At 52.3% G+C, this 8,915-nt stretch overlaps 1 pseudogene; it reads left to right on the forward strand.

Annotated features, from left to right (window-relative positions):
* The first annotated feature begins 986 nt into the window (after nucleotides 1-986).
* LOC148480790 (28S ribosomal RNA) lies at nucleotides 987-2,040 on the forward strand (annotated as a pseudogene).
* The last annotated feature ends 6,875 nt before the right edge of the window (nucleotides 2,041-8,915 follow it).

Here is an 8,915-nt window from a genome sequence, read left to right on the forward strand (position 1 = left end):
GCTCCAAGAGAGCATGGGAGATTCAGTGAGCAAAGCATCCTGGCCAGGGCTCCAGGAGAGCTTTTGAAGATTCTGCAAGCGAGGCGTCCCTGCCCGGGCTCCAGGAGAGCATGGGAAATTTTTCGATCGAGGCGTCCCTGCCCGAGCTCCAAGAGAGCATGGGAGATTATGCAAGCGAGGCGTCCATGCCCGGGCTCCAGGAGAGCATGGGAAATTCTGCAAGCAATGCAGCCTGGCCAGGGCTCCAGGAGAGCATGAGAGATTCTGTGAGCAATGCAGCCTGGCCAGGGCTACAGGAGAGCATGGGAGATTCTGCGAGCGAGGCATCCCTGCCCGGGCTCCAGGAGAGCATGAGAGATTCTGTGACTAACGTAGCCTGGCCAGGGCTCCAGGAGACCATGGGAGATTCTGTGATTGAGGCATCCCTGCCCGAGCTCCAGGAGAGCATGGGAGATTCTGCGAGTGAGGCGTCCCTGCCAGGGCACCAGTAGAGCATGGAAGAGGGGCCAGGGCCTTGGAAGGCGTCGCGGTTCTGGCGGCATCTGGTGAGCTCTCGCTGGCCCTTGAAAATCTGGGGGAGAGGGTATAAATCTCACGCCGGGCCCTTCCCGTGGATCACCCCAGCTGCGGTTGGCGCCACTCCCCCCCGGCTCCCCCCGGTCTGTCCGCTCTCCCCCTCCTCGGCCGGCGCCTACCAGCTGACTTAGAACTGGTGCGGACCAGGGGAATCCGACTGTTTAATTAAAACAAAGCATCGCGAGGGCCCGCGGCGGGTGTTGACACGATGTGATTTGTGCCCAGTGCTCTGAATGTCGAAGTGAAGAAATTCAATGAAGCGCAGGTAAATGGCGGGAGTAACTATGACTCTCTTAAGGTAGCCAAATGCCTCATCATGTAGTTAGTGATGCGCAAGAATGGATGAATGAGATTCCCACTGTCCCTACCTACTATCTAGCGAAACCACAGCCAAGGGAACGGGCTTGGCGTAATCAGCGGGTAAAGAAGACTCTGTTGAGCTTGACTCTAATCTGCAACTGTGAAGAGACATGAGAGGTGTAGGATAAGTGGGATGCCCCCGGTCCCCTTCCGCGGGGCCACGGGGCGCCGTCGGTGAAATACCACTACTCTTATAGTTTTTTCACTTTGCCGGTGAGGCGGGGGGGCGAGCCCCGAGCGGGCTCTTGCTTCTGGCTCCAAGCGCCCGGACCTTCACCCGGCCGGTGCGACCCGCTCCGGGGACAGTGGTAGGTGGGGAGTTTGACTGGGGCGGTACACCTGTCAAACCATAACGCAGGTGTCCTAAGGCGAGCTCAGGGAGGACAGAAACCTCCCGTGGAACAGAAGGGCAAAAGCTCGCTTGATCTTGATTTCCAGTATGAATACAGACCGTGAAAGCGGGGCATCACGATCCTTCTGACTTTTTGGGTTTTAGGCAGGAGGTGTCAGAAAAGTTACCACAGGGATAACTGGCTTGTGGCGGCCAAGCGTTCATAGTGATGTCACCTCTTCCTATCATTGTGAAGCAGAATTCACCAAGCGTTGGATTGTTCACCCACTAATAGGGAATGTGAGCTGGGTTTAGACTGTCATGAGACAGGTTAGTTTTACCCTACTGATGAGGTGTTGTCACCATAGTAATCCTGCTCAGTACGAGAGGAGAGGAGGTTCAGACATTTGGTGTATGTGCTTGGCTGAGGAGCCAATGGGGCGAAGCTACCATCTGTGGCATTATGACTGAACGCCCCTAAGTCAGAATCCCCCCTAAGCGCGATGATACCGAAGCGCCGTCGAGCCACGGTTGGCCTGGGATAGCCAGGCCTGTCCCCCCCGAGAGCCAGTGCCCGGCACGTAGGGCCGCTCGCCACGGGACCAGAGCGCGGACTGAAGTGGGCCGCCTGTCTCCCGCAGCGCATCGCATGTTTGCTGGTCATCCGGTGCTAAATCATTCATAGACGACCTGATTCTGGGTCAGGGTTTCATGCGTAGCAGAGCAGCTCCCTCGCTGCGATATATTGAAAGTCATCCTTCGAGCCAAGCTTTTGTCGACTCCAGGTGGGTGTGGCCGCGCGCGCCGCGCACCCGACGACTCCTGCCCCAGCCGGCCCGACTTGGTCCAGAGAGAAGGGGGAGACTGCCGGGGCCCTTTCCCTTGGGTCCCTCTCTCACCTCGGCGGCATCCGCGGGCTTAACGGTCGGCCGGACCACACCATCCCCGGGCTTAAGGGCCGGCGGGGAGGGCGAGGGCGAAGGCTCTCAGATGCGATCCGCCCCTCTGAGAACTTGGCTGGCGCCGGCGCCTCCGTGGCCTCGGCGGACGGGAGAGGTGGTCCCCCGGGTCCCGCTCCCACCCTTGGCAGGTCCCTCCCCAGGCTTAACGGTCGTTTTTTGTTGGGGAGGATTGGGGCGGGACTTTTTTGCTTTATTGGGAGGGGGGCAGTCTACCCGGGCTTAGGTGTCGGCATCTTTTTTTATTGGGAGGGGTTCAGTCTACCCAGGTTTAGGTGTCATCATATTTTTCATAGGTGGTGAGAGAGCCACCAGCTTCCCCTCTCTGGGGTTAAGGGTTGACAGGCTGGCACGTGCTGGGACTCGAGGCGTGATTGGTTCTTTCAAAAAGGCGCACAGCAACACACACAGAACCAGGCAGCTTAGGGTTTTTGCTGCGTCACACACAGAACCAGGAAGCTTCAGGTTTTCGTGCCACGGTGGGGAGGCTTCTCCAGCTGGACTGCTTTCGCTGTGCCGGTAGGTGTCGGCCTTTTGCTTTGTTTACCATGCATATGTTATCGCGGGAGGGCTAATCCTTATTTTTCTGGTTTCTTTTAAAGGTGGAAAATATGGACCTAAGCATTGCACCCGGTGACATCACTGACAACAGCACTGACGGCAGTAACAAAGACTATCTCCCTCACTCCTCTGAGGTGGACAGTTTGGAAGACAGCAGCGGGGATGAGCGGGCCCGTCATGGGACACAGATGCTGGCTGAGGGTCACTCTGCTATCAAAGAATCCCCAATATCTGGCCCAGGTTTCTGCACCTCAAAAAAAAACCATGCTGTGCCAGTCCATGTACTTGACAAAAAATGTGATGGCTCAAAGCTGTATAAAAAAAAGAACTATTGTGTATGGTGCGAGAAGCCATTCTCAAAAATTGCAAGGCATGTGTAGGCCATCCACTGCGATGAGCCTGAGGCAGCCCGTCAGTGAGCTACCCAAAGAGCTCAAGGGAAAGGCAGCTACAGCTTAACCTGATGCGCAACCGGGAGAACTTTGCCCATAATGCCGGGGTTCAACGTGAGGGCTGCGGTGTCCTACTTCCATGCAAGCAGCCTGGTGAAGCTGTGGCTCCCCAAGACTTCATGCATTGCGCATATTGCCAGGGCCTTTTCTCAAGGCAACACCTATGGCGTAATGTGAAAAGGTGCCTGCTGAAAAGAGGTTCTGCCAACACCAAACCAGAGAGGACCAGAGTGCAATCCCTCTGTGCTTATGCCACTCCCGTTCCACCGGGTGTTGGGAAGGGCCTCTGGAAGGTGCTGTGTGATATGATTCACGATGATGTGGTACAGGTAATAAAGAGTGACCCTTGCATCATGCAGTTTGGGCTCCACCTCTATAACCAGCATGGTTTGGATGTCAGTAAGCATGATTATATACGGCAGAAGCTTAGAGAGGTGGTGCGACTGTTACTGCATGCCAGGATGGTTAGTCCTCTGAGGAGCATGGCAGAGTTCATCTGCCCTGCAAACTTCCTGCAGGTCATAACTGCCATAAGGAGCCTGGCCGGCTATGCTGAATTGACGAATACCTATAAGGTACCCTCACTGGACCTGAAAGTGGGCCATAGCCTCCAAAAAATATCTACCACGGTTGAGTGCCAGGCACTTATGGAGGGCCATGCCCCAACTGTGGAGAGTGCACAGAGCTTCCAAAAACTATACAAGGCAAGGTGGAGCGAGATGATCTCAGCTGCTGCCCTCAAAACCCTGGAGGAGCAAAAATGGAACACCCCCCCTTCAATCTTTCACTGATGATGTAAAACAGTAAAACAGTTGCACCTTTATCTCACCGACAGACAGCGGGAGTACCTAGAGGATTTGTCCACCCACCCGACCACAAAGAAGTGGTTGCTGCTGGCCACGGTGACCCTCACACAGCTAATCCTATTCAACCGATGTAGAGAAGGTGAGGTCTCAAAGATGATGCTTTGCTCTTTTGCATCTCGGCACACAGCCGCTTTTCTGGCACTGACAGGGCCAGCGCAACATCACCCTGTAAATCAGCTATGTCAGCACTTCACACGCATTGAGATTCCTGGTAAGAGAGTCAGGAAAATTCCTGTCCTCCTGTCCCCTTGCATGCAGAGGGCAAAAAAGCAACTCACAGAGAAAAGGGTAGAGTGTGGTGTCAGTCTTGACAATGTCTATATGTTGCAAGACCCTCCGCCTTGTCACACCTTAGAGGATCCGACTGCATTCGTCTCTATGCACGGGCATGTGGGGCCAAGCATCCAGAAGCTCTCTCCTCTACCAGGCTTTGGAAACATGTGGCCAGCCTCTCGAGGGTGCTGAACATGAGTGACATGGAGATGGATCAGCTAGCCGATTTCCTAGGGCACGATATCCGGGTGCACCGCCAGTACTACCACCTCCCTGAAGGTACCCTGCAATTGCCCAAAATTAGCAAACTCTTCGTTGCCCTCCAGCAAGGTCGATTGGCTGACTTTAAGGGTCAAAGCCTGGAAGAGATCTTCATTGATCCCAACGGTAAGTAGCATGGGTCCTCACCCAACTGGTTGTTCCATGGGCTGACAGTCTAAGGGGGATACTGTGACCGGGGATCTCTGTTTATCTCTGTATTTCCATAGCCAATCCCGCTAGCCAGTGATGAGTCTGATGATGAGCCAGAGGTGGAAGCTGGAGCAGTGCATGTGGAGGAGGGAGATGCCAGTGCAACGAAAGTGATGGAGAGGCATGCGGCCATGGGTACTAAAGGTGTGTGTCTGTCAAATCCATTGGGTGGCTTGGGCTGGCGGTGGGTTTTTTGGGTGACTGATCTCTTCCTTGTCTTGCATAGGTGATTGCGTGGGTTCTAAAAAGAAACCGTGGAGCAGAAAAGAAGTAGCAGCTGTTGAGAGACACCTGATGTGATTCATCCTCTCCTGCAAGGTGTCCGGCAAAAAAGATTGCAAGGCCTGCCTAGTCACTGAGAAGCAGGCTCTGAAGGCTAGGAACTGGCTGTCGGTCAAGTACTACATAAAAAAACAAATAACTGCTATCAAGCGAAAGTGTACAGCCTGAATAAAATTTCTGTTGGTCCAACCAAGGCGTCTTTTCTATTTACTTTGGTGAAACCATTAAGTGGTCATAGCAAAGGGCGTACCCACATGGTTAGGAATACCTGACTAGGTCCCGGTGAGGCATAGGGAGTACCCACATGGTTAGGAATACCTGACTAGTCCCGGTGAGGCATATGGAGTACCCACATGGTTAGGAAAAACTGACTAGGTCCAGGTGAGGCATAATGGTGTCTGTCAGCAAGCTATACGGCACATGCGCACCGGGTGATGTGATATAGATACCCGCCAGCATGCACGGGTTGCTGATCAAACTGTTTGGGCAATGGGAAGCAGGCATCCCCACGATGGACGATCCAGTCATGGGTCCTGAAAAGGTCACAAGAACAAGTGTGTGTGTAAGGTGGCACACAGAATAGGGGGGTGCTAGCGGGAATGACCGCTACTAGGGGCTCTGTATAGGGGGGCCACTACTGAAGGCACTGTATGGGGGAGTGGCCACTACTGGGGGCTCTGTATAGGGGGGATTACTACTGGGGGCAATGCATAGGAGGGACTACTAATGGGGGCACTGTATAGGGCGGACTACTACTGAGGTCAATGCATGGGGGGGATTACTACTGGGTGCAATGCATAGGGAGGACTACTACTGGGGGCAATGCATAGGGGGATTACAACTGGGGGCAATGCATAGGGGGGACTACTACTGGGGGCAATGAATAGGGGGAACTACTACTGGGGCACTGCATATGGGGGACTACTACTGGGGACAATGCATAGGGGGGATTAGTACTGGGGGCAATGCATAGGGGGAACTACTACTGGGAGCACTGCATAGGGGGGCTACTATTGGGGCAATGCATAGAGGGGATTACTACTGGGGGCACTGCGTAGGGGGATCACTTCTGGAGGCACTGTATATGGGGCACTACCGGGGGCACTGTATAGGGGGACCACTACTGGGGGCACTGTATATTGGGCACTACTGGGGCACTGCATAGGGGGACCACTACGAGGGCACTGCATAGGGGGGCTCAAAGCATAATCTTGTACCTGGGTCCACTACTCTCTAGTTCCGCCACTGGATAGACATATAATTATGTAATGGCAACTATGCTGTGATATATAATACATATAATTATGTTATGGAGACTGTCCTATGATATGCATATAATTATGTTATGATACTATACTGTGATATACACATTATTATGTTATGATACTGTACTGTGATATACATATAATTATGTTATGGCAACTATGCTGTGATATGCATATAATTATTGTTTGGAGTCTGCTATGCTATACATATATTAATTAGGGGTGAGCGGGTTCGGATTTCTGAAATCCGAACCCCCCCGAGCCCCCCCGATCCGAGGCCGATCCGAGTCAGGCTCGACTTTTCCCGCCTGACTCGGATCTGAAATCGAGGCAAAACATCATCATCCCGCCTTCCGGGTCTCGCGGGTTTTGGATCCTATATAAGGTACCTGCGTCAGCGCCATTTTCTCACTCGGCTGTGGACAGTGAAGAGGGAGGGTGGGAGTTAGGGCTGGCTGGGCTGTGTAGTGTAGTGTAGTGTAGTGTAGTGTAGTGCAGTGTAGTGTTGTGCTGTGCTGCGCTGTGCTGCTGTTGTCCATTGGGGCTGTGTCCACTCCTTCAAAGTCCATAGGGGCTGGCTGGACTGTGTTGTGCAGTCAGTTGTCCATAGGGGCTGTGTCCACTCCAAAGTTCTGTGCAGTGTCCCAGTCCTAAAGGGGTGCTGTAGTGTTGTCCAGGGGTTGCTCTGTCCATCAGGGGTGCTCCCCCCAAGTGCAAAAAAAAAAATAATATTTTTTCTGTGTTTGTGAATTGTGTGCACTGTGGCTGTACGTGCGTCAACAAAGGAGCAGCGCCAAGCGTGCGCCTGTGTCCCATTAGTAAAGGGACAGCTGGCTTGTCCGTTAAAGGGTGCTGTAACCCCCAAAGTACACTCCAAACAAAATAAAAAAATATTTTCTGTGTTTGTGAATTGTGTGCGCAGTAGCCGCATGTGCATCAACAAAGTAGTGCCAAGCGTGCGCCTGTGTCATAGTAAAGGGCCGGCTGGCTTGACCGTTAAAGGGTGCTGTAACCCCCAAAGTACACTCCAAACAAAATAAAAAAATATTTTCTCTGTTTGTGAATTGTGTGCGCAGTAGCCGCACGTGCATCAACAAAGTAGTGCCAAGCGTGCGCCTGTGTCATAAGTAAAGGGCCACCTGGCTTGACTGTTAAAGGGTGCTGTAACCCCCAAAGTACACTCCAAACAAAATAAAAAAATATTTTCTCTGTTTGTGAATTGTGTGCGCAGTAGCCGCACGTGCATCAACAAAGGAGCAGCGCCAAGCGTGCGCCTGTGTCATAAGTAAAGGGCCAGCTGGCTTGACCGTTAAAGGGTGCTGTAACCCCCAAAGTACACTCCAAACAAAATAAAAAAATATTTTCTGTGTTTGTGAATTGTGTGCACTGTGGCTGCACGTGCATCAACAAAGGAGCAGCACCAAGCGTGCGCCTGTGTCCCATAAATAAAGAGCCGGCTGGCTCATTTCTTAAAGGGTGGTGTAACCCACAAAGTGCACTACTCTCCAGCAAAAATAAAAAAATATTTTCTGTGTTTGTGAATTGTGTGCGCAGTAGCCGCACGTGCATCAACAAAGTAGTCCCAAGCTTGCGCCTGTGTCATAAGAAAAGGGCCGGCTGGCTTGACTGTTAAAGGGTGCTGTAACCCCCAAAGTACACTCCAAACAAAATTAAAAAATATTTTCTGTGTTTGTGAATTGTGTGCGCAGTAGCCGCACGTGCATCAACAAAGTAGTGCCAAGCGTGCACCTGTGTCATAAGTAAAGGGCCGGCTGGCTTGACCGTTAAAGGGTGCTGTAACCCCCAAAGTACACTCCAAACAAAATAAAAAAAAAATTTCTGTGCTTTTGAATTGTGTGCGCAGTAGCCGCACGTGCATCAACAAAGGAGCAGCGCCAAGCGTGCGCCTGTGTCATAAGTAAAGGGCTGGCTGGCTTGACCGTTAAAGGGTGCTGTAACCCCCAAAGTACACTCCAAACAAAATAAAAAAATATTTTCTGTGTTTGTGAATTGTGTGCACTATGGCTGCACGTGCATCAACAAAGGAGCAGCGCCAAGCGTGCACCTGTGTCCCATAAGTAAAGAGACGGCTGGCTCATTTCTTAAAGGGTGGTGTATCCCACAAAGTGCACTACTCTCCAGCAAAAATAAAAAAATATTTTCTGTGTTTGTGTGCGCCTTAGCCGCACGTATATATCAATATAACATAAATGGAGGACCAAACTTTGGCCCTCATTCAGAGCCGTACGCTCTGAGCAGAGCGCACGCTCTGAATGAGGGCTGCCCTCCTAAAAAATGGAGCGTCCTCATGGACGCTCGTATAGCTGTGGGTCACCACCCACAGCCTATACGAGCGTGCAGTTTGTTGGCCGCGATGGTCTTGACCATCGCGACCATCGAAACTGCGAGCCGGAGCCTGCGGTTGAGGTTTTCAACCGCAAGCTCCGGAGTGATTTTGGCTCTATCAGAGCCAAAATCACTCCCACTGACATCACTAGTGATGTCAGTGGGCCGGCTTC

This window comes from Taudactylus pleione, unplaced genomic scaffold (assembly GCF_031769625.1).
Source record: "Taudactylus pleione unplaced genomic scaffold, aTauple2 ptg000595l, whole genome shotgun sequence".
NCBI lineage: Eukaryota > Metazoa > Chordata > Amphibia > Anura > Myobatrachidae > Taudactylus > Taudactylus pleione.